The following is a 25,309-nucleotide window of genomic DNA, read 5'->3' on the forward strand; positions in this document are numbered from 1 at the left end:
CTTCTCAAAAGACAGGCAGGGGGCAACAACATAAGCAATTGTGCTGGGGGGGGTTCCACTGACATCTCTGGTGAGGCAATGAAAGACCATTCTTCCCACGCCCTCCGTTTGATATAAAACGCAGGCTTTAACGATGTAGCGCTATTAGTTAATGCACCCACGGAAGGTGTAACCAGGAGGTCCCAGGATTCAGTCCAGGCGGTTTTCGCTTCGGTGACGTGAGGACGTCACCATTTCAGTCTTGGAATTCCCATCCGTTGTCATGCCCAATGACTGTCGCCCAGAATGCATGTGTTAAATGAATGCAGAGGACAGGGGGTCAGTGGGCCAGCAGGCCATCAGCAGCAGCTGTGCCCTTCAGGGGGTATGAAGTTGCATCATCATAGAAGCGCAGCAGACCCGATCAGCCAGCGCCTCCTCCAGCACCCGATTACGCCAGTCCTCTGGTTAGTGACGCATCGTGATGAACAGGCGGCGTTTGCTCAACGTTTCTAAAGAAAAACAGACTGCGAGAAACAGGAAGCGTGGTTTGTGTCACTGCTCTTGGAAAAGGATTTAGAACATCGACCGAGCGACATATTAGGGAGAAGGGTTACTTCAGAGTAAAGTCCCTACATTAATAATGAACCCCATTTCCAGGGAGAAAAGGTCGTGCAGCTGCAGCACTAAAAGCAGGGACGGGGTCCGGCACTTGCCTCAGGGGGCTCCTAGCAACTGCTCCCATGTTCATCAGTCTTCTAATACAGCAATAGATCTTTTTCTATATTATGTTCGTTCCGGGGCTCTAAAGCAGGGACGCCATTTCACCAAAATGCCTGGGGTAGCAGAAGTGACAGACGACCCATGACCTATGACATCACAGAAAGTGGTGCCATTTGACCCCCACCCTGAAGTGACATCGTGGGAAGCGATGGAACACGACCATTCACCCCTTGACAAAACAGTAAGTGGCATCGCATGGAATTGTTTCCAAGTACACCATGAAAAATATGGTTACGACATCACTATAAAGTGATGTACATTTCATACAAGAATGGATCACATATCAGTACGTATAGGCCCATATCACTGCAAGCAGACGTCCAAGGCCAAATGATAATGATGTGTTATTACATAGCACTTAAGCGCTTCATATACACATACAATATCACCCAACCTCTGTTGGTACTCAGTTATCAACCTCAGTAGGATGAAAGGCTGAATTGACTTTGCCGGGAGTCGAACCTGCAGATATCACACATTGCAGCAGCAAGTGCTGAACCCACTGAGCTTTCTTACAGGCTATACCCATCAGAAAACCAGCCATTCTATAAACAAAGAGCCTTATGCTCCTGGCAACAGTTAGGAGTCTTATTTAAAAAAACAAAAATCAAACCATTTTTGGGGTAGCAAGGGCGGCCTTAAGGGTCGCTGGTGCGACCCGTAAATGACATCCCTGCTATAAAAAGGTGCACTTTGCAGCACTCGCATTACATTTTTAATTCCCTCATCACTTCAAAAGCGCACATTTCAAGCAAAGAAATAAACCCGGGTGTTAATAAATCACTGATTATCATGATAAGGCCAACCAGAAGGGATCTGAAACGTTAAATGCCCACTGAGAAGCTATACAGTCTTGTCAGCAAGTGGCTGATGTGGAGGAACAGATATATATCTATATAGGGAATGCCGGGTTGGGCTGATCAGGAGGTGGAAATGCTGGAAGGAGCGGGCGGCAGCCACCCACAGCTGGATCTGGGCAGCTGAGGCTGGCTAGCGCGAACCTGTGCTTTGCGGGGTAGAGGCTGCCCAGAGACGTTTTTATGGGAGGGCAAAAGGGGCATTTGCCCAGGGCTCCCACCTGGGAGGGGGGCCCACTAGGCTGCCTGATCCGAAGGAGTAAGATGCCATTGTTCACCAGTCTCAAATCACAGACATCAGGATATTTTATGGGGCGCTGCTGAGGCTCTAAACCCATTGTCTTTCTCTTTTGACAAGTACATTCTGCCTTGTCAATTCATCATGTACTGCTTTCTGTGTTCACTGTGGTATACATAGTGTGAGTGTGTGTGTGTGTTCGTTCCTTACGGCACAACTCTGTAGCATCCTTTCCTTCCTGTGGGAATTATGTTGATCATGTGAAATAGACAAGGGTGAAATGCATATTGATAAAGCTCAGTGTTTGAAGCACCCTGCAGAGATAGGTGTTCATATGCAAAATTAGAATATCACATTCCAGCAAGGCTGGCTGAGCCTTTCCTATGTCTGAAGTTTACAAACCTGCTAAGTACTAGGTTTTGCAGAACAACATCTGCTATCATCAGCAATGTACCTGTACCAGATAGGGGTTGCTAAAAAACTAACATATCATCCGTATGGTGACGGTCTAGATATTGGTTTGCTCAGATTGGGTGTTGTAAACCCTTGGCAATCGCCTCCAACAACGGCATAAACCGTTAGTCCAAGAGGTGAATAAGTATCCAAATTGAAGACTATGCAACAAAAGCGTTCATGCTTGCATCCTAGATTTGCCAGCAGACGATACAGTGATCCTGGTCAAACTATCTAATATCTCTTACAATAATGAGCTGTCTTCTGTGAGGTTTGCCTTCCCTCATGCTGGTGGCATCGTTTAGCCCATTACTTGATCTTTCTTCTTATGTAGGCCATTTGGGTGGAAGCGGTGGTAGAACAGTGCAGGCCATATGCTGCAGGCCTCAGGCCGGCATATTTTAAGGTCTGCTTGTTTGACACAAAAAAATGGTTTGCTTTTTGGTAAAAGCAAAGCGTTTTTATGCACGTTTATAAATGAAAATGTCACAAGTCATTGTTTTCGAAGTATTTAAAGCTTTAAAAAACAAAAGACAAACCCGTATTAAATTTGTTAAATCACATCGAATGGTATGCTGGTTCTTATATACTTCCCTTGATGATGGAGAGACTGAAGCTAGAAGCATTCCTATTTTGCATAACACCATTCTATAATATTTAGTTTAAAAATGGTCATGTTTGGTAATGTGATGTGTACTTTCCAAGTCCGTTTTTATAAAATGAGATTGTCTTTTCCAGTTCTTACCATGAACTAAAACAGTGTTCAAATGCAGAATTGCAGAGTTGGCACAAATCCCAGCTTCACCCCTTAACCAATGTGTGATACTGGGCATCTCATTTAATCTTGTATTGACTAACCTCTCAATATTGCCAGTCCCTAAAATGGTCGGCCCTTCAGAGTGATTTCCTTCTCAGGGTATGATCTTCATAAAAGACTTACTCATGATTTCACTGGATATATGGTTGCTTCCACTTTAATAGTGAGCATATTTATATCACACACAACACAGGAATGTGTTCCTTTGATATCTAATGGCAACACTATTTGAAAACCATATCCCACTTCTCATCTCCGCCTGTCTGCATACAAATACCTTCCTGGTAGCTTCTAATCGGCCTCCACTATCCATGCTATGATATGTGTAGCGTTCTCCTTCCTTCCAATTGGTTTCCTCTATCCATGCATGAGCACTTTTGGATTCTGTGAGGCAGCTCATGTGAGTTCTCGGTCTATTATGGGTTACATGTACCTTTTACATACGGTCCTGCATTAATACTACAGGCTGCATACCTTCCTGGATGCTATTGCTAAAAAGTATCCTGTATGTGTTAGAACAGTAGCCCCTTTGTAGGCTGCCAATGTTGGTCTTCAAATGCTACTGGTTTATCATTCTGATTAGAACAGCAATGAAGAGGGTAAGGGGACTAAAGGGAGTAAACATGCAAATGAGGGGCCACGCAGGAGGGAGAACATCAGCTGCCCTCCACCCTCAGATCTATGCCCTCGCCGCAGGTCCCCACTGGCGCCTTAGATGAAAGAAACCTGTTGGAGACCTGTTCAGAGTGCATTTACTGGTGCCTGCCTTGCTACCCCCCCCTGCTCGATCCCGACGCCTTCGCTTCCGTCGGCGTGGTGTGGCCAACCGTCCCTTATTTTGCAGGATTTACCCACATTGATAGGTTTTGTCCCGTGCTGTGCAGACACCCTCTGCTGGACACCAAGTCCAGAGTTGGCTTCAGGCCCCCTGCCTGTTGAAAGCCTTTCCAGCTCTCCTCACACTTTCATGTGAAAGTGGGAGCTCAACACAGCGGCTCTCCCCAGGGTCTGCAAAGCATAGCAACACGTTGCTCTGCGCAAATAGAGCACTGCAATGGAAGAGGTTGGCCACAATGGGAGGCGGAGGGGCGGGGGACTATGAGCAGGGACTTTAGCCCTTAAGAAGCGTGAAAGGAGGCGATGAGAAATCGGAAGGATGCATAATGCAGCAGGCCGTGTGAAAGAAGAAAACCACGCGACATTGTGTTGGCTCACATCACGTTTCCTGACGCTACTGTGTGACCTTTCATGTAGGATGGGGACAAGAAAGCTAAAGTCATATTCTATGACAGTTTATATAGTGTAAGGCTCGTTTATAATGACATGCCAGCTTATTATGCTTTGTGCAATATTTTTCTAGGCAATTCTTCCTTAGTAAATATATGAACTGAACATGGAAAGATGTGGTCAACTGCTTAAATGGCCCGCAGCCTGTTTTTACACCCCTAACCAAAGTGTGTGATCCTGGGCACATCATTTAGAGTCCCCAAGTGATTTAGCTCATACTTTGTTATTATGCCATTTTAAGCATTGTTTAAAAAAAAGAAGTGCTCACTCATGGTTTAATGACTATAGAGTTGCTTTATATCTAATAATGCAGTAATTTGTGTATTTTACGCCACAAAGTTATTCGCCACTCTGCTTATTTGCAACTTGTTCCAAGGTCACTTCTCATGGGGGCTTCTGAGTATCAAAAACTGATGATGCTTCTTGCTGTGCCCTTTCTGTGAGGTCACTTATGCTGGTGTCAATGTTTATGCAAATTAGGTTTGCATATATTCTGCCCCAAAGGGCCTGCACAAACCTCTTAACAGCCGAGTGCCCTGCATCTATAACGGTCCTACAGTTTTTTTTTAGTGCTGGGTATGTTTTAAAATATCATCGGACACAAATTTACTAAAGTAGTGGATGTGGCTGGGGATGGGGGAGGCAAATTAGTATGAAATCACGCGCACTGCAGAGCGCTTCTGATGCGCTACCACGTCAAGGTGTCAGGTGTAAAACATTTTGTAAAGGTGGCCATCCTATGGGGCGTCCTTGGGTCTGGGAAGTGATCATGTGGTGGGCCTAGGGCTGTCCGCAGAGGAGACATAGGGGCTGTGGCGTGCGGGGACCAGGACAAGGGGCACAGGTGGGGGCTGTGGCGGCGGGGACCATGATAGAGGCAGAGATGGTGCAGCATGGGAATCGGGGATTGCTTGGGCTGTGCATCCTGGGAGGCGGGAAAGACTTCAGATGGACTATTCTAGGGCTATGTGCATGGGTGCCGCCAGGCTTGGCAGGGCTTAAGCCCTCCCACTTTGAGGCAGCAGTCATCACTAAGATGGGAGGCCCAGCCTGGGTTCAGACGGCAAGACGCTGTCACATTTCTCACCTCGGAGAAGGGTGCCTTTCTTATTTTTAAAAGTACTTTAAGTAAATTTACCGCTACAGGAGGAGAGAAAATGGTTACAATGCCTGTGGCGAGGACAGAATGCACAGGGGATAAGCCCTCCCACTTTGAGGCAGCAGTCATCACTAAGATGGGAGGCCCAGCCTGGGTTCAGACGGCAAGACGCTGTCACATTTCTCACCTCGGAGAAGGGTGCCTTTCTTATTTTTAAAAGTACTTTAAGTAAAATTACCGCTACAGGAGGAGAGAAAATGGTTACAATGCCTGTGGCGAGGACAGAATGCACAGGGGATTAGATCAACAGACACCCCCCTATGCGGAGGCTAAAAACAGCTGGGCTCAACATTTAGTTGGCCCTGTCTCCAATGATTAACGTTACTTTGTTGAACTGAATAGCCCGCGAGATGCAGAGGCGTAGACAGGGGAGGGCCCAAGAGAAAAACATGTGCATCTATGTATGCATGAAGGTGTGTGCAAGTGCGTGCATGTATGTATGCTTGTATGCGAGGGAGTGTCTGTAAGGTCATGCATAGGAGCAAATGCAGGGTGAATGGTGTACATGGGTGCGAGCACATGTGTGAATAGTGGGACTGTTCTGGCTGCTCGTGTGAATGGCAGAAACTGTATACGTGCGCGTGTGTGGCATTAACTTTTTTTTAAAATGACACGGAGCATGGCATGTTTTACTGGCATTTTTGGGCACGGCTAAGCCATCTTGGGTGGAATTATGTGAAGGAAGGTGTGGGGTGGGGTAAGGGTACTGCAATGGGGCTGTCTGGGTCCTACTGTGGCATTGGATTTTGTACTCTCATTAAGGATAAAGCCAGTTTGGAGAGTGTTCTTACATAGAGGAGGGCAGGTTTCTGTACTGTGGCATGGCATTGTTTTGCATCACACTTAGATGAAATTGTGAAGTTTATCCATGCGTCATACTTAATTAGAATTATGGAGCTTAGTCACGTCACAACAGATAGGACAGTGTAGATTAGACATCTTCTAACACCCTGCTTCTACTTCCTCAAACACACCACCCAAACACTACACACGCCCACTGGGCTAGCCAACCTATACCCAGACAGACACCCAACACAAGCAACATGCACTTCCAACAAACAAACCCGGACACTGGACATTCCCCATACGGACACAACAAGCCAGTGCGCACAACCCTGAACAACTGCCAATATACAAATAAATATACAGACACCAAAATAAAGTCATATAGAAAACATCCCAGGCATTGGACACGTAAGGACACAACAAGCCAGTGCGCACAACCCTAAATACCAGCAATCTACTCATAAGAACACAGACACACCCCAAAACAACAAACAACCACACAGAAAACATCCCAGGCATTGGACCGTACCCATATAGATACAACAAGCTGATGCATGCAACCTACCATCTGCAAGCCAACACACACACACACACACACACCTCTGCTGGTTCTAGACCTATCCTACAAGTCTTCCATCACTAACCAACACAGTCCTCTTTCTTGCAGAGTCACATGAGCGCCTTGGGACTGCCCTTCGGTGGTATTAGTGCATGGTATAAATCAACATTACTGGTTTTAAGTGGGGGGGGGGAGGTGGCATTTGTGTTTTCTTGCTGTTGCATGACCTTTTTATTGTAGTTAGAAGAAAATGCAACATGAGTGTTATGTGGGGGGGGGGGAATTTACATTCATCAAATCACTCTACAGAGAACATTCATATAAAATGATCACCCAACCGTACTTGGTACGCTATCCTCGGAAGGATGAATTGGCCTGGTCAGGATTTTAACCTGCAGCCAACACTCACATTGTGTGAGGAATTAGACCATCTGCACAGGGAGTGCACGTTAGCCCGTTTCGAAAAATGTTTTGTGTAAGAAATGGAATGATGAGAGATCATCCTCAGAAAATGTGTGGGAGTAATCTGCACACATGTTCCTATGCTCGTGGCACAACCAACACAGTCAAGTGTACTCTAGGGGATGGAGGGGGGGGGGGACCCAGCCTACAGTTGCAGTCCTCTCGGTCACATTTAGCTGGACTGGGACAGCCATGAGTACATGAAAGCATCACAGGAAGGGGTAAGGCAACATCTTCCTCCTGCATTAAATATCAATGGCTCCGTGGATCCGCCCTGCCTATTGTAGTGCTGTGTGGTGGTAGCACATACTGATGAGTTAATTGAAGCAGGCCTGCAAAGAGGCCTGGTTACAGAAATAACAAAGGGAAGGAAACCTCAACACCTCTTTCATATGCAATGTGTCAGCTTGAAGCTAGCTCCCACCCCTCTGTATGAAGGACAGTGAATGTCCTGTCTGGGAAACCCATTTACAGTAGGCAACCCCTGCAATGGGACTCCCTTTCAGAGGTAAGTAGTATGTGATTTGATGGAGGCAGAAGTCATTTCTCGCCACAAACTTCAAGGGGGACCTGCACTTTGATCAGGAGCCACAGAGCCCAATTCACCGGAGAGACAATTTGATCCACAACAAACAGGAAGATTCGTGGGACTAAGTAGTACATTTTGTCACCCCTTCCCTTTCCAGTTGCAAAGCACTCTGGTTATGACCTCACACATAACAGAAGATTATTGGTGGGGACCCCAGGATTGGTTCATTAAGGTAGGCTTAGCCTGCATCAATCACTGGGGCCCATTCAGCTGTAAAAGAGGGTTGAGCCCCTCATTTGGCAGATCATCCAGCAACTTCAAATGAGTAACAAGAAGAACTCCTTTGGACCCTGGATGAAGGTACAGACTGCCTTACAGCTAACACCAGTGAAAGAAGACCAGGATTTCCAAGAGGGAAGCAAAATCCCTCCCTGAATATCTCCCAGGGAACAGAGGAGAGATACTGACCTCAGAGGACCTATCCAACAGCTCCAGAACCATCACCCAGCCAGTACACAGCGTGCCCTGCTAGATTCTGCCAGCAAGATTCCTAGGTGGGAAGTGCCAGATAGTCTGACCAAAGGACAAGGCCACTGCCTGCAAACAATCTCCTCAGCATTGGGCCGTCCACCTTAAAGGACGACACCAGCCCAGCGAAGAAGCTAGGAGGAGTGCCACAACAAGCATCAACCAGCATCCATCTTTGAAGGACATTTTCAGAGGCTGTCGAACCCTTGATGTGCGACCGGCTGCACCACCGACTTTCATCACGCTGCAGTCACTAAAGCCGATGGAGATGCCTCGACCAGTGTTCAGGATCTGCCAATCAGCACAGAGAACGATTCTTGACCCATAGCCGGTGTGTAGGCCAGCCTGCAGCCGTCCGTCCAGCCTTGCTTGCCGAACTGCCTGCCGCCTGATACCCGCAGGTGTCTCCCATCTTGAACTCTGGCGCAGGAGCTGCAAAACGTCCTGGAACTGACTTGATGCAGTCGAGCATCAAGGTCATCTCAAGCACCACTTACATTGTGGTTCTGTCCCCCTGGTCCTTCTCCAAAGGCCCCTAGTCACATTTACGACCGCTTGCTGCTGAAACCAAAATAACCTTGAACAGTTATGATGGATTGCTTTACCGACTACCCTCCTGTCAGTGTCCAGAATGCATCCCTTTCCTTCGTGAAACTGTCTTTGGCGTTTCTTTACAGGATGGGTTGTATTTTGCAGTGTGCTAGAACTGTCTGTTGTAATAATTAAGTCTACATTTTTAATACAACCTTGACTGTACAGTTCCTTTTATCATACTGTATTTTCCCTGTGTTGCGACTAACCAACGATCCACGTTACCAAAATTGGACATGGAGGTTTGTAATCTGTTTGGGTCCCTTCTGGTGTACTAGAGGTGTGGGGCTGGTTTAGAAAGCGATATTCATCACTGGACCACTGGTGCCCCGGAAGTTGATTCATCACACATTGCAGTGCAGTAGTGAGGGATCATCCCGCTGAGCTATCGTACCGGCTAGCCAGCAAGGGTATGCTTTCTTACGGCAACATGGCTTTTTTAAGGCAAAGAGAACAGGAGCCTGTTCTTACATGGGGATACAGCATATGTGCACAGAGCCAGCAGGAGCATTATGAGAATGTTAAACGCTCCTGTGCATGGTTGATGACTTGACAATCGGTTTTGTAGGATAAGACATGATAAAGCCCATTCGATGCCAAGTATCACAGAAAGTGTACTGTAAAATTGACCATTTTTACCCCTTATTTAAACATTTTTCCTCGGGGAGAGAAGCTCTTCAAACCCACCTTGGTTGGTTCGCTCTCCCTTACTTGGTAGCTCCTCAGATTTGGCCCAGGGGGGGGGGGGGGCGCACAACAAGCCCATTTCCCCTCTTCAGGCTCCCCTTAGGGGGAGCCCTACTACATTAGCTCGAGAATCCTGGCGGAAGGAGGAGGAGGAGGAGGAGGAACATCCATTCAGCCTCCTGGGCTTGGGGTGAGGATAAACGGTGCAACGGTTTTAATGACTCCTCTTCCTACTGTTTGAAGCCCTCCAGATAAATGGCATATCTGTGTTTTACTCCCTAAAATTGGGCGCATACTGCCAACAAAAAGAGGGGAGCAATATAGAAGCAGATATCTCCCTCTTGTTGCTGTACCAATCGATTTTTAAACAGAAAAACACCCACTTTGCATTTAATGTAATTTGTGAGCTTTCAAAATTGCCATACAACAATCCCTCTCCCCCCTCCCTCCAAGTGTTGGCACTGGTTCGTCCCTTGATGTGTGTTCAGGTTGTTTGGCGAGCCATCCTCCAAGCCTCGCCATTTTTTTTTTTTTTTTTTTTTTTTTTTTAAACACAGGCATTTGGACTCGGGGGAGATGGATCAAGCCAAAGTGGGGGAATTGTTTTCGATGCTACAGGAAAGGGGCATTAGGCCAATCCCCAGCTGGAGTGGGGGCCCATGTCCCTGTATCTGGGGACTATTGAGTCTCTGGGTATGCAGGGAGGGCATGCAGGCATTGGCATGACCCTGCATGGTCAACAAGGCGTGGGAACCTCAGTTTTCCGTAGGTGCCCCAAATAATATGGGCAACGACAGTAGACGTGTCCCCGAATACGTGTACATTTCAGTTCTCCCCAAGTTTCTCTTGCAATACAGGTACGACGGTGAGCAGGTCACCGAATATGGGAACGTGTATGGCCGGACGGGGATCGGGTACGGCCAGAGGAGCACGGTCGGCCGGTGCCTCGTTCGGCTGCAAGCAGGGCCTTCCACCTTGCCCAGCGGGGGTTGGGAAGAGTTCACCTGGGGTGTACCCCTGGTTCATGGGAGGTCCACAGGGAGTTCAGATTGTGCCCACGCCTTCCCCTTAGCTAGTGCAGGCGAGTATGCCTGGCCTTATTGGGAGCCATGTGTCGAGTTTCCAGTGGTACGGCGGGGGCTGGGTGGGCTGGGATGGCAGTAGAGGCCACAGTTCATAGCTCGGTGGGACCAGCAAGAACAGCAGGGAGTCAGTTGGTCTGGAATACCGGGAGCATGCTGCCGCCAAGCGGATTGAGGACCGGGGGATGTGAGGGCAAACCCTGCCTCCGTCTCTACTACACCAGGTATGATTATGGCATGTGATGCCAGAGGTTAAAGAAAAAAAAAAAAAAACTTAGACGGGCACGTTTGTGGATGGGTTTTCTTTGTTAAATGATGCTGTGGCAGAGGAGGTCCAGGAACCTGTGGAAGGATAAGAAGCCTCGGGTTGAGAAAACCATGGTGAATTGGGCCACGGGCTTCCCACTACCTCTCTTTTGATGGTGGAATGATTCATAAAGTTGCATCAAAAGTGACCTTACATGCAGTTGATCTGGTTTATGCGCTAGGAGTGTTTTCGGGGCCATGGTTGAACTATGGCCAACGGTTTAGGAGTTCTAAGGCAGGGAGCGTACAGCTGGACTGGGGAACAAGGGCCATGGACCTTTTGGTTGCACCATTGTGCAGCTGACCCAAGGGTATAGAAAAACACGAGTGGGTAGCCAACTAGGACAGGGCGGCCCTTTAGGGCCGGCTCCCAAGCCAGCGATAAGAGGGGGGTGGGAACCTTGAACACTAAAACATGTACCAGGCCAGTTTGTAAACTGAAGCACACCTGGCCTTTTGCAGGAGGTCTACACACCGAGAGGTTAAGTGCATCAAACGGGCAAAAGAGAAGGAGCACAAATAGGGTGGTCGGCAGCACAGATGTCGACACGAATTTGCCCATGCCAGTGCAGAAGGGCATATTAAGGATTTGAGCAAATGAATATCCTAAGGTGATTAACGTTAGGGTCTTAGTAGATGGTTTTCCTTTAGTTTTCGTATTCCTGCGCAGGGGCTGGTCACCCCACCAATTCACAAGAATCTGATTCGGCCAACGGGTCCTGATGGAAAAGGTTGACAAAGAACAGGGGTTGGGGGGAGGATTCCCCACTTCCCCCCCCTTCATTTGTATCTTCAGCATTGGTTATAGGGCCCAAGAAGGAGGTGGGGAAATTGAGTTGATGTACAATCTATCCTTCCTAAAGGGTTTGTCAGTAAACGATACATTAGGTGAAGGGTATGCCTCCTTTGATGAATTGGGCAAATTGTGGGGTTTAGGAAAAGGAGCAATGCTAGCGAAATCGGACAAAGAGTCTGCATTCAGAAGACCATTGGCTGCTGGGATTTCAGGCAATCATTTCTACTTTGACAATTGCATACCCATGGGGTGTTCTACCTCGTACAGTTACTCCAAAACATTTAGTACCTTTCTGAAATGGCCCAGCGAGCATACATGAGCCAGGGTCCTGTATTACTTGAATGATTTTATTTTTATGGGCAAACCTGACACAAACCAACGTGAGGAGGCACTGCAGTATTCCAAAGCGTGACTGATGGGCTGGAAGTGCCATTGGCCGAGGACAAAACGGAAGACCCAGTGACCATGCTCCACCCCAGAATGGTTAGCAGTGGTTTTACATGCAACATAACATTCCTGGAATTGTTCCCGATTGTAGTTTGGGTTACAGGGCAGAAACATGGTATTGGGTCAGATATCAGGTCTGTTGTATTGGCAATCAACAACCAGAGGGCGACATACCCGATGGTCCGGAGGTTATTGAAGCATTTGGTTTTGCTAGGCCGACCTGGTAATATGCAATTTCAAGCAAGACATGCACCTCGTGTATGTAATAATGCTGTCTACGCTTTATCTCGTTCCAAGATGCAGAGTTTCGGCGCTGGCTGCCTCATGTGGAGGACAGGATGACTACATTTTCAAGACACTTTGAGGCGTGGTGTCCCGTCCTGGCCACTTTGATTGCAGGTTCCGTGTCCAAGAAAACAAAAGCAGCTTATGAGAAGTCCTTTGGGGAATTCAGGGCATTTTGTAGGGAGCGGCGGCTGGTGGACTTCTTTCACAGGGACTCGCTAATGAGGTTTCTGCGTCAGGAGGGACCGCAGGTGTGAAGTGTCACAGAAGGACATCAGACGGCCACTGGACCCTCAGAAGTTGGGGGTATTAGGGTATGGACTGAGGGGGCTCTGTAGGGATGGGTATGAGGCCACACTGTTTAGGGCAACATTTGTCACCGCCTTATTCAGGGCGTTCAGGATTGGGGGAGCTGGTGGGATCTTCCATGAAGGACAGGGAAGAGAGTCTGGTCTTTTCTGGTGCATCTGTTGTGTGTGGGGCACTGTGCACATATGGCAAGAAGATCTAAGATAGACCAGGACGGGAGCGAGCCCAGGGTGTTAGTAATGCATGACAGCAGGCTGATACGCCCAGTAAGGGCCATGGGTCTCATTGGGAAGGACCAGAGGCTGCTCTTTCTTCACCATATGGGTCTGGTGTATCTCGGTTCCAATGTAGGAGAGTATTCGAGAAGGCCCTTGAGGAGGCTGGGCTTGGGGGCCTAGGGTTTGGCCCGCATTCATTTAGGATAGGCACAACAACCACGTCAGCTAGGTTCGGGCTGAACAGAGAACATCATGAGAACTGGACGATGGAAATCTAGCACGTTCAAGGGTTACATCCGACCACACCTGGCCTTGCGAGTTTTGCTGGGCATATTTTGGACAGCGATCTAATGTCTTGTCTCTCTTCCATCTAGAGGATGCAGTCTGCAAGAGTCGTTTGGGTGGTCGGTCTCCCCATCAAGCGAATGGAGCGGAGGGCGAAGGAGCGCCCTGTGTCGCTGAAGTGCCCCGCATGGACATTCATTGGATCAGAGTGGGGGGGCATGCAGGTCCAACAGGATTGCAAAATCATGTCCAAACAAAGCATTTATCGCGGGCTGCCTGACCCGGACGTGGTAATTCTCTGCACTGGTGGCAATTATTTGGTGCCCTTAGGGACGAGAGAGCCCAGGGAAATCACTTGCATCTCTTCTCATGGATGGCCAGGTTTTGTCCTAGGGCACCGATTTATGGTCCCAAATCATCCAGAGGCCATGGTGGGGCTTGCCAGGATCATTACACCCCTTGAACATTTCGGCACAGAAACTGAGTAATGAACTGGCTCGGCTGGAAAAGGAGCAGGAGCCCTTTAAGAGGGATGAGCCAGAGCATGAGGGGAAGGCGGGTGGAGGGCAGAAGGGGAGGGCAATGGAGGGGAAGGGGTTAGTTTGTATCTAGGGAATAAAAGGAGTGAAGTCCTGAATGCTGTGGTGTCCTGTGTCTTCTGTGTGTGCGTGGCTAAGCCACAACAACTGGTGACGTAGTGCCACAACCCACATCAGAAGGGAGACGGCTGCCTGACAGCGTGTGGAGCTGGGGAGGAGATGTCGAAGGAGGCGGCTGGACCACAAAGGAGACAGTGGCAGGAGGCCCTGCGCCACCCCCCTCTAAATCCCCAACCCCGAGAAGGACCAGCGTTGGAGGAAAAGAGGTCGGACCAAAGAGGGCACAGCGACAGGAGACCGCTGTATTGCCCAGCGCGCAAGGAGAAATGCACCGGAGAAGGGGGGGATCCAGCGCTGCAGCACGTGCGCAGGACCGGACAGTCAGCACCAGCACGGTGAGGAGTTCTACCCGGGGGTTGCCAAGAGAAAGTGCAGGGAGGCTACCCAACACGTGTCCCGCTCCACCAAGGCCACATATCGTAAATAACATGCAGCCTCGCTCCTCATCAACGCCATCACTTGAGGCACAAGGAGGATGGCCCAATAGCAAAAGAGGACAGAAAGGAACACAGTGGTAACAGGGAGCACCCCAACAACACACCGCACTACGGAGGCCATGCAACAACAGTCACGTGGCCTCCATCGAAGATGAGGGGGGGAGGAGGAAACAGAGTAAAGGAGGCAAGGAAATCTGCCTAGCTTGGCGAAAGTGGAAAGGAAACCACACACACCCAACCCTCACAGAGTGACAGCTAAGAGTGAGAGCACACGAGCAGGAACAACGCAAAGAGAAGGAAGGCATCAGGAGGCCACATGGAGAGAAGACACCTCAGCTACACCAACCCACCCAGACAGGAAAGTCACGCCCTCCCAGCACAATGTCGGATGGAGCTCCGGCAGCGGCAGATGCAGGCGCACAAGTTGCTGTGGGGGTAGACCTCACATCCAGGGCCACTTTTCTATGACGCCCCAACACATTCACACTGCAACCACACCAGGACCAAGGTCAGAGCTGGGAGGAATGGATGGAAGAGTTTGAGGACGGTAGGAGAGCCGTTGGTGACCAGAAAGCACCCAACAAATCTTGCAGGGAAAGAGTTCAAGGGGATCTTAAAAACCATCCCACCTCAAGAGAAAACATACCAACGTCTCACCGCTGTAGTTAACAGAAAGTTGGTTGTCCTTCCCAACAGGCTATGACAGATAATTTTCAACCACTGCAAACAGCTACCACATGAGACAGTTGGGGAATTTATTCTCTGACTCCAAAGGAAACAAAAAAAAAAAAAAAAAAAAAAAATCACACTGCGATTTCGTCCACTTCAATGACGATGAAGCCATCAGGCTGAAGGTAAATAGAAGGGTGCATATCCTCACAATTCCACAAAGAAACACATCCCACTGCAAGAAATAGCAGACCTTGCAATGGTATATGAAAGGGTAGATGTGCTAGCAGCAGCTATGGAGAACCCAAAGAAGGTAGACACTGTCGTAACCCTAGCCACCAGCCCGCAAGGACAGACCCGCTACACCGGACCACCGACCCTCCAAGAAACATGGAATTCAAACCGACAGCCACCAGCAGAGACAGAGTGCTACAGGTGTGGCTTTGAATTTCCCCACAAGGGCCAATGCCCAGATGTGCATGAGATGTGGACAAGAAAACCACTTCCAGGCAATGTGCCGAGAGAAAACACTGATGCTACCCGCATACAGATCACCACCATTGCGTGCGCCGAATAGGAGATGACCCACCCCTCCCAAGCAGAAACACTGCAACCTATACCGCCCATCAAAGGTTCATAAGAGCAGTGAAAAACATGAACAGTGACCTACTGGGAAGATACTCCGACACATCCGACTATGGCCCAACTTGCAACCAAACTATGGAGGGGAACAAAGACACGGGCAAGAATCCACCACCCATGACGAGAACCCACCAGTTGATGAAGAGCACCCGACAGGAGACCCCTACTATGAGTAGGGCAGGTACAGCAAGGAATACGAGCGACTAACATACGACAGCTCGGATAATAGCACAGCACCAAAGGTCGCAGTACAAAGAGGAGGGCTGAACCACCAATTCATCATAGACACATGGGTGACAGTTAATGTCATGAATGAAGGAGCCTATGATGCAATAGCAAGTGCATACCCCATATACCTTTCACAGAAACGCACATTCCAATGGCGAGTGACCCTCCCACCCAATCAAAAGGCCAATTCCGCTGCAACCAGCCACATAAAGGACGGGTACCTACCACCATCCATGTCATTCACAGACGGACAACCGGGAGCTGTCTCCTCAGCTACCGGACTGCCAAGGATCTGGCCCTAATTGACATTCAGTACAACCCGTCAGAAACCATACAAGGCCTGCCTCCAGGGACCCAAATCCTAAGGGCTCTATCCCAACATGAACTGGATATAGAGGAACTCAAATCAACGTACACCGAGTTATTTGAAAGAGTAGGAAAACTGAAAGATACGGTCAAAACTTCACATTGAACCAACAGTTCGACCAGTGCCGCAGCATCTCTGCAGAAGTAACATGACCTACAACTCTTTCTCAATAATGACATCGAGAGAGTGAATGGCCCCACACCATGGGTGCTACCCCCGGTAGTGGTGCCTAAAGCTGAAGGCCACCTACGCCTCTGTGTGGACATGCAAATCCCTGACACTGCAATCCAAAAGGGAGAGACACCCGGGAACCAACATCGAAGACATGCTGGTGAGAATCAGGCCACACGGTTTTGCGAATTAGACCTCAACCAGGGGTATCACCAGTTGGTCATTGACCCTGGCTGAGACCAATCACCACATTTACAACGCACAAGGGACTGTTCCACTACAAGCGGCGCAACTTTGGGATATTGTCTGCAGCAGAAATATTCCAAGAGACCATTCGACGGCTGATTTCCTGCAATGTAAATGTGCTAAACTACAGTGAAGATATCCTAGTATTTGGGATTACCCAGAACACGATACAGGCCTAAAATCAGTGTGCGACATCCGTCACAAAGCCGACCTCACCCTCAATGGACCCAAATGTGCCATCATAAAATGAAGCCTACACTTCTTTGGTCACATCTTCTCTATTCACAGCAGAATCTAGGCTGACCCCGATAAGATATCAACCTTGAGGCCCCTAATGATGTAGCTGAATTAAGCTCTTCCTGGGGATGGCGGGATAATGCTCCCGCTATGTGCCACATTACTCCACAAACCCCCCTCCAGAAACTTCTCAAAAAGGACTACCCTTTCGAGTGGGACGAACACTGCCAGGACGCATTCTGTACAATTAATGACGAACTGGCCAACAACTGTCGGCTGACGTAGAGTGGGACACAGAACTTACTATTGATGCCAGCCCGGTTGGCCTGGGAGCTATAGTTGCCCAAATTGACCCAAACAACCATGGTAAGACTGAAACGGTGGCTTACGCCAGCAGTGCATTGTCAACCATTGAACAAGCATAATCCCAGGCCGAAAGGGAGAGCCTGGCAGCGGTCTAGGCATTTCGAAAATCCATCACTTCATCATTGGCAGGAATTAGTCCTCATCACAGACCATCAGGCGCTGCTCTCACTGTTCGGGAACCCCAAAACCAAAATGCCTCCATGCATAGAACGGTGGGATATCAGACCACCGGAGTATGACTACAGCACTGTCCACAAATCAGGGGGTGATGCCAACCCAGCCGATTACCTATCTCGACACCCAGAAGGAAAAGCAGATGAAGCAATGGAGAGCAGCTGCAGCCTTCATATAATATGTCACTCAACCTCCCGCCAGCACGAGTGGGTTGTTTGCAGACAGGAGCAGGGCACACCCCACAATCCACACCAACAATTGGAGGCACCTTTTTAAAAAAGGAACCATTTGTGAATGGGGAGGTGGCCATAGGGGATCTCCAGAGGACTAAAATATCCAGAACGTGCTCGCCAAAACAGATGAAGGGGCACTACTGCGGGGCAACCACTTAGTGGCTCCCAATAGCTTGAGGAAAGTGCTAGTGATCATAGCCCACGAGGGCCACCGGGGGGCGGGGGGGGTTGCAAACACGAAAAAGATACTGAGGGAATCAAGTATGGTTCCCATACATGGACCCCATTGTAGAGGACACGTTAATGCACTGCATACCCTGCCAAAAGACAGCAGCGAACTGCCCCCGTGCCCACTCCAGACAGTACCCCTACCGGATGGACCGTGGCAGCAAAGAGTAGCAATGGCTTTCTATGGCCCTCTGGAAGAAGGGGGGTGGGGGGGGGGGGAACACACCTCCTGGTGGTAATGGATCAATATTCAAGCTTTCCACTCAAGCACATACAGTCCACAGCATTCGACCACATTGTGGGAGTGATCGACAAACTATTCAGTTAAACGGGGGGTGGGGGGTCCCTCACCCTGTGAAAACCGACAATGGTACGCAAGACTTCCATAAGTTTGCTACCCACCTAGGATTCCGCCACCAGAGAATCACACCACTATGGCCGCAAGCCAACGGCATGGTGGAATGCTTTATGGCCACCATCAAATGACTCGCCAGAAAGCAACCATGGACCAGGTATTGCTGCCCCAAGCCACCTACCAGATGCTGAGAAGTTACCAAAACACCCCCCATGAAACAACTGGGCAGACATCCCTGGAACTGATGATAAAAGTACAAGCCGAGGACTCTGCTTCCACAGCTGGAAGACTACACACCAGAAGAAGAGGCAGAGATCAGAGAAAGAGAGGCTGAGAAGAAAGTGAAGGCCTAGGAGTGGCCAAACCGGAAAAGGAGAGCAAAAGAACATCAGCTCCCAATCAGCGAAGTCGTACTCGTCGGGCAAAGGCAGCAAAAGAAGATTGACCCACGGTACGCGTCGGAGCCACTCCTGGTGACCAAAGTGACTGGACCAATGGTCACCCAGATAGGGAAAGGAGGAGAAATAACCTGCAGCGCCTCTTTCTTCCACAAGATACACGAAGGAGCCAGAAACAGCTGAGGGGATGACAATAGAAGGAGAGACAGGAGATCCACCAGTAATAGAGCAGGAGGAAGAGACCCGTGAGTCACAAGGCCACCCGCAACGAATTACACAGAGAACTACACACCTCATCGAGCAAATGTAGATCGCCAACCTCCCTGATAAGCAAAGAGGGTTGTGGGGGGGGGGGGTGTTGCAGCGGAAAAGGAGCCCTATAAGGGGGATGAGCTAAAGCATGAATGGGGAAGGCAGGAGGAGGGAATAGAGGGGAAGGGGTTAGTTGTATCATGGAATAAAGAGTGAAGACCAGAACCCTGCGGTGTCCCATGTCGTCTGTGTGTGCGCGTGTGCGTGTGTGCGTGTGGCGCTAGACCTCAACACTGGTTATCATTTTAAGGTCACTATTCTGCAGACAGCTTGCATGGCCAGTCTACCGATTGTCTGGTTGGTGGAGCAGTTGGGGAATAACACCCTCAAAATTTGAAGTGGATCAAAAAGGAAGGAGAAAATAACTCGGCAGGAGAAAAAGCTAGAAAAAATAAAGCCATGTACACTGGTTCACCCACAATATTGGGAAAATGGTCTCTCCCTGGGTGGGCATAGCAGGACCATAGAGGAATGCCAGTGAGAGAAACCAATTAAGAAGCACCAGCTGCGGCAAAGGCCCGGATTTCCCTGTCTGCCCCCAAAGTAGTCCTTCGAGGTGAGGAGGGCAGGAGCCCTCACCGCATCACCCTGGAGCACCCACCTTCACTTGAAGTGGCCTGCTTCACTCCACGACCGATGCTGCCTGCAACCTCCTTCCACTCCTAAATCTATGAGGAGTATCTGTAACTGACCCATCCACCTGCATCCCTGCATGCCCCGATCGCCCCCATCACCCGATCACAGGTTGGTGCGAGTGGTGCCACGTTCATTCTTTTTTGCCGATTTTCCGAAAACAAAATATTGGGCGCGACGCGGCACCACAACAAAGCTGTTGATGCCTGTTCCAGGTAACCAAGCCCCACATAACCCAACAAGACCCACTGGCAGCGGCAAAGGCCAAGAAAAGGCCCCGTTTGCCTCATGTTGCCGAGTGCTATGGACCCTGCCCCCATTATCCGATCCCACTCCTTCGATCTTGATTAGCCCTATTCTAGTCTGACTATTTCAAGAGGCTACAAGACAATGCTACCTCACGCTCGTCCTGCTACAACTTCCTCACAAAATGCGCCAAGTACTCTTTGTGACTATCGTATGCACAGTAATGACTGCGTCCCAGTTTAGCTCAACTGAAGTGTATGCCATTTCGATGGTTGCCTTTACCATGGACATCTATTCTTTGCCACCGACTGCCGTAAAAGCCGACCATGCGTGCGCATCGGTGCCCCTCTGTCTCGTGATTGCTTTGGAGTGCGCCTACTCATGCGTCACTACTGCCTTTACAAAAGGCAACAGCTATGCCATATTGCGTAGGTTCAAGTACCTGTACACACACTAAAATTGCACTGTGTGTTAGGTACTTCGCGATTGAGGAGGCGCTTATGATGTCCTAGTGCTTCATTCTGTCCTTGCCTCATCTATAGAGCTGTAAATGCTTCACCAGTGTATCAACTTTGAGCACTGCACATACACCCAACTATTACCATACACTGTACCCATTAGGCATTGTTATGTTTCACTCCTCGAGTCTGCCAGAAATATCGTGTACTGCGTACTGCTTCTAGCCTAGTCAAAGTATTATGTACTATTGTGGCCTAACATCATTGTATTGTTGCCTGAATTACAGTACTTCCAACTGAGGCAGATCATTGGGTATCCCATTAGCCTACCCGGATACCATTTAGTGCGCCCTATTATCACACACTATACCTAGCCAGTTCCGAGATTGTGTACGACATCCAGTACAGTACCGATATTTGCTTCAATTCCAGCCTTCCTGGACACCTTGTATCACACCCAGTCTGCCCGAATTCCACATACCACATTTAGCCTCTCTGATCATAGTGTAGTGCATCTAACTTAGTTAGACACAGTGCACCACCTTTAGCCTGATTTTATCCCTAGGTACAACACCTAGCCCACTCTAACTATTGTGCTCTGCATTACCACAACACTGAATATCTGAAGCAGCACACTCCACTGTCGCATCTGGTCTACCTCAAGACTAGTGCTATACCTAGCTTGTCTTAGGTAACGCCTAAGCAGCTCCCAGTGAATAACCAGTAACTCTGCCAGTACCTCCCACATGCATGGGGATTCCGGGGGGGAGGGGAATTCCTGACACACCTATGGGAGTGCTCCTTTCATTTGGCCGTCAACCTTACAATTCTGGTCTCCCACATTATCTTCAATTACTCTCTGCTCACTGACAACCAGATCAGTTCAACAGAATTCAGATCATTTGCCTTTCAAACTGATTGGTCACCTCTCATTGACTCACAGCCTCACCATGCCCGACACTCAACATTTCAAAGGCGGAACAGGGAGGAGAAGTCTGCATGCTGAGGAGCGGAGGGTGCAAACTTCCTTGATCGATACAGCACGGTGGGGCGAGGACACTGCCGGGCTGCTTACCGCCGTGCAAGCATCGTCCGGGAAGTCCCATGGGGCTTCCCGGACAAGTACCGGAGGGTCTCAGGGGAGAGTTTGTGTACCCTGATGGGTTATGTTACACGGTCCGAGGACCCGGTTCCACTCCATTCTGTGTGAGTCATACAAAACTCTGCTATCATATACGAAGCTCATTGCTAACAGTCCCGCATGTAGTGCGCCCACGCGGAGTTGGCAATCCGCCGCCCACGAGTGTATGGGAGCATAAAGACATATGTGAATCAAATTAGGCCAACTGAGACTGCAAACTAGTTACAGTTTATGATTGTTCTGTTTGTCCTGTATATATTGCTCAAGCTTCCACAATGGGCCATGTGTTTGTCTATCATTACGGGAAAAATGGCCATTTGTTTGTTTCATCACGCTTGCTGCAAAATGTGTTCATTCTATGTGTGGTAGCGGTCGAGCCCACGTATTAAGGTGTGCTCCAAACAGGTTCATGCAGTAATCTTGTATATGGTTTATGTTAGGTCATATCTACCAATGCTTTGGGCAATTAGGTGTAGGAAAACAAGTTAAGTATATGTTAGGCAGAAGGGGGTTCTTCCCTGGCGTTTCCCCTTCCCTATCCGACCTAGGTGTTCCCTTAACCTCAATCCGGTGTTCCTAAATTCCCCTGCCCCATCCACAACCTCTCCCTAACTCCTCTTCCCCCACTGGCTGCCACGTGGTGACCTGTTTAATACCCATCAGGTGCCTGTGCCAACCACAGTGGGAGGGTCGAATTTGTTCAGCTTCTGTGGTTCGGGGGAGAGTGTCGATCTCTCTTCCCCTACATTGTGTGTTATTGACAACACCAGCACAGATTCAGTGCCCACAGAGATGGGCAAACAATCAGATGGAAAGGGGCACAAGATGGAAGCATCCGCCTGAAAGTTTCTGAACCGAGGGGCAACTAGTGCTTCTAAAATAAGAAGAGAAAAGGGGGTGAAAATGTTTTCCAAGGACAGGATAAGGTGGTCTTCAAAGAGGCGTTACTAGAGCAGGTTTAAGAACGGAGGGGGATTAACCCATGAGAGAATGGTTCAAGGCTGATGCAAGAATTGGAGCGACGTCCACACATAGGATCCAGGAGAACCAGATCTCACCCGGGCTACCGCAGCCAGGACCTGGTACTGAGTGGATAGACACAAATTTGAAAAGGAAGCATCAATACGTCACTGTAGTCAAAGTAGGCGTGGCCGTCGCATCCAGAGCAAGGACAGAGACATTGTTCAGAATATTAGCAATCTTCTGAATAAAAAAAAACAACACCCAAAAAGGGAATCACAAAAAGGAAGGAATTGATGCAGAGACTAGGCTGGCAGAGGAAAGCTCCCCGACCACTTGAAACAGATCTTCCGGCCTATTAATGCCCCTGAAATTCCATTTGTAAAGTGGGCGGTTGTAGCCACTTATTGCGTTATGGCAACCGATAGTCTACATAGCACACGCATGTATAAAAAGACACTACAAACGAAACTGAACTGAATGCCGGGTAAGGTACATTGAGGTGGAGTGGTTAGCTCAGGATCACATGATTGGTGAAGTTAAGTAGGGCTTTGATCCCTGGTTTCCCTATTCCAGAGTTTAGATAGCAAAGATTGAACGCTTCTCCCGTTTCATGTTCAGTTTAAGCAACAGCATACAATGTCTTTCAAGAGACGAGCTGGGACTCGTGGGGTACACGCAATCGATCAATCTGGCATGCAAAACAACATTTTATGTATCAGGAGTCGACTGACCTACATATAATATACAGCTCTACTGTGTAATCAAGCTTTGAATATCCTTGTAACCCTTGCGCCCCGATACCTCTGGGTCTGGAGCGCAATACAAATGAATAAACAAACGCTATACGAGAATCCACATTAAAAAACAAGTTTCACTTCTTTGGAAGAAAAGAAGGTGACTCGGTCTGCCCCACAATGATTCAAATAGGTGCAGTGGCATGCAGGTTAGACAGGGATGCCATTTAGGGGTCGCAACAGCGACCCCTTGAGGTCTCCCTTGCTACCGCTATAAAAACATTTTTAAAAAAGGTTTTCTTTTTTTTATGCAAGGTCCTGGGGTGTGGACAGCGCCATGTGGCTCTTTCCTTCGGCAGTGGCTGGCTTTCTTTCTCAGGTCTCTTAAACTATTCCACAAGTGTAACATTTTCAGCAGTTGCCCTAAATAAGAAAGAATAGGAATACCAAATTATTTGTCTTTCTGGAATTCTGCACAATAATTGCTAGACTCATTAATTAAAGGTTTATTTCAGGCACACTTCAGGGGGTGAGTCACTGATTTAGTCTGTTCTTAAACACCTCAACTCAGCCCTTCATCCTTCTGAGGTCAATAAATGAGTACTTCCACAGATTGGGTGATATATTGTATGTACATTTGTTCTATATAAAACGCTTAAGCGTACTATGATTTGGCCATGAACGTCTGATTGTCTTCACAGTAATTTGCCGCATATCTACAGTGAGCGTCTCTATACATCCCCACTATAATGGCTGGCCGGCCATGGAATAATCTAGAAATATTAGTCTCTATACACCCCAGTCTCACCTGCGCAACTCTTTCATGTGTGCATAACCCTTCCATCATGCATCCGTTCATCTCATTTCCATTCCACCAGATATTAAGGTTTGGATACCCCCTGGCGGCGGAAAAATGCACTACATTCCAGACAAGCTTCTGCACGGTTACACCACCAGTGTGGCAAATGCAGCAGGATAAAATATCTGGAACATACAACAGCCTGGTACTCGGGATAGTCTGCAGTTCAGCGCACACATAAAACATGAACTTTGCAAGTTTGAATCACATGGCAGAGCCGACTCAACCGTTATCCTCTCAAAGTCAGTTGAGTAACATTAAATGTGTTAATAATAGCAGCCGTTTATTTGCTGAGCTTTAAAGTGGGAGGATTATGGCATAAGGCGCTACGTCAGAGCAGAAAGCCATCACTATTACTGCATACTATTTCAAAGGTATATCCTGATAACTGATTTTCAATCTTATGTCCATCATATTTTGAAAGTCAGTGTTCAGGTCTGAAGTACAGATAGACGAATAGATAGATGCAGAAAAGAACACACATTGCCAGAAGAGCTGAGCAGCACGGTGCCAGATTATAAGCCCTGGCCATCTCTCACCTGGACGGTGACAACACCATACTAACAGGTGTCCCAATTACTGCCTGAGCCCCTCCAAAAGCCTCCAGCATGCTGAAGCACACCTCATCGCCCTCCCAGGGCTGCACCAGCTTCCCCTTCAGGCATGCATCATGTTGAAGACAGCCTGCATCACCTACAAAGCATTCACAACGAAAACACCACTATACCTGGCCCAGAAAGATCAACATCTCCTGAAGCTAGTACACCACCAGAGGAAACATTGCCAGGCTGGAATGCAAGGACTGCAAGAAGGAAAAACACAAGAAACAGGCATTTTTCAAACTACCCAGCGTTTCGGTGCAACAGGGTTACCAAGACACTGGTGGCATTCAACCTACACTTCAGGACATTTTTGATGTATCTACTCTTTAAAGAGCACGTGTAGAGGAGGTCCCAGATATGACCTGCACTCCAGCCACCCATATTGAAGCACCCGGAACATACTCACCGAGATATGTGACGTATGAGGAGCAAATAAACCAACAGAGAGCAGCACTAGGGCTCTGCCCAGTGCCCATCGGAAGAGCAATACCTGTTGAAGTGCCAATAA

At 48.6% G+C, this 25,309-nt stretch overlaps 1 protein-coding gene across 3 annotated transcripts in view; it reads right to left on the reverse strand.

Annotated features, from left to right (window-relative positions):
- The window catches only part of POU2F3 (POU class 2 homeobox 3), a 316,144-nt gene that overhangs the window by 160,291 nt on the left and 130,544 nt on the right, over positions 1-25,309 (reverse strand). The gene's annotated exons all lie outside the window — the stretch shown is intronic.

Source organism: Ambystoma mexicanum, chromosome 9 (genome assembly GCF_040938575.1).
Source record: "Ambystoma mexicanum isolate Mex_15411 chromosome 9, UKY_AmexF1_1, whole genome shotgun sequence".
NCBI classification, from domain to species: domain Eukaryota; kingdom Metazoa; phylum Chordata; class Amphibia; order Caudata; family Ambystomatidae; genus Ambystoma; species Ambystoma mexicanum.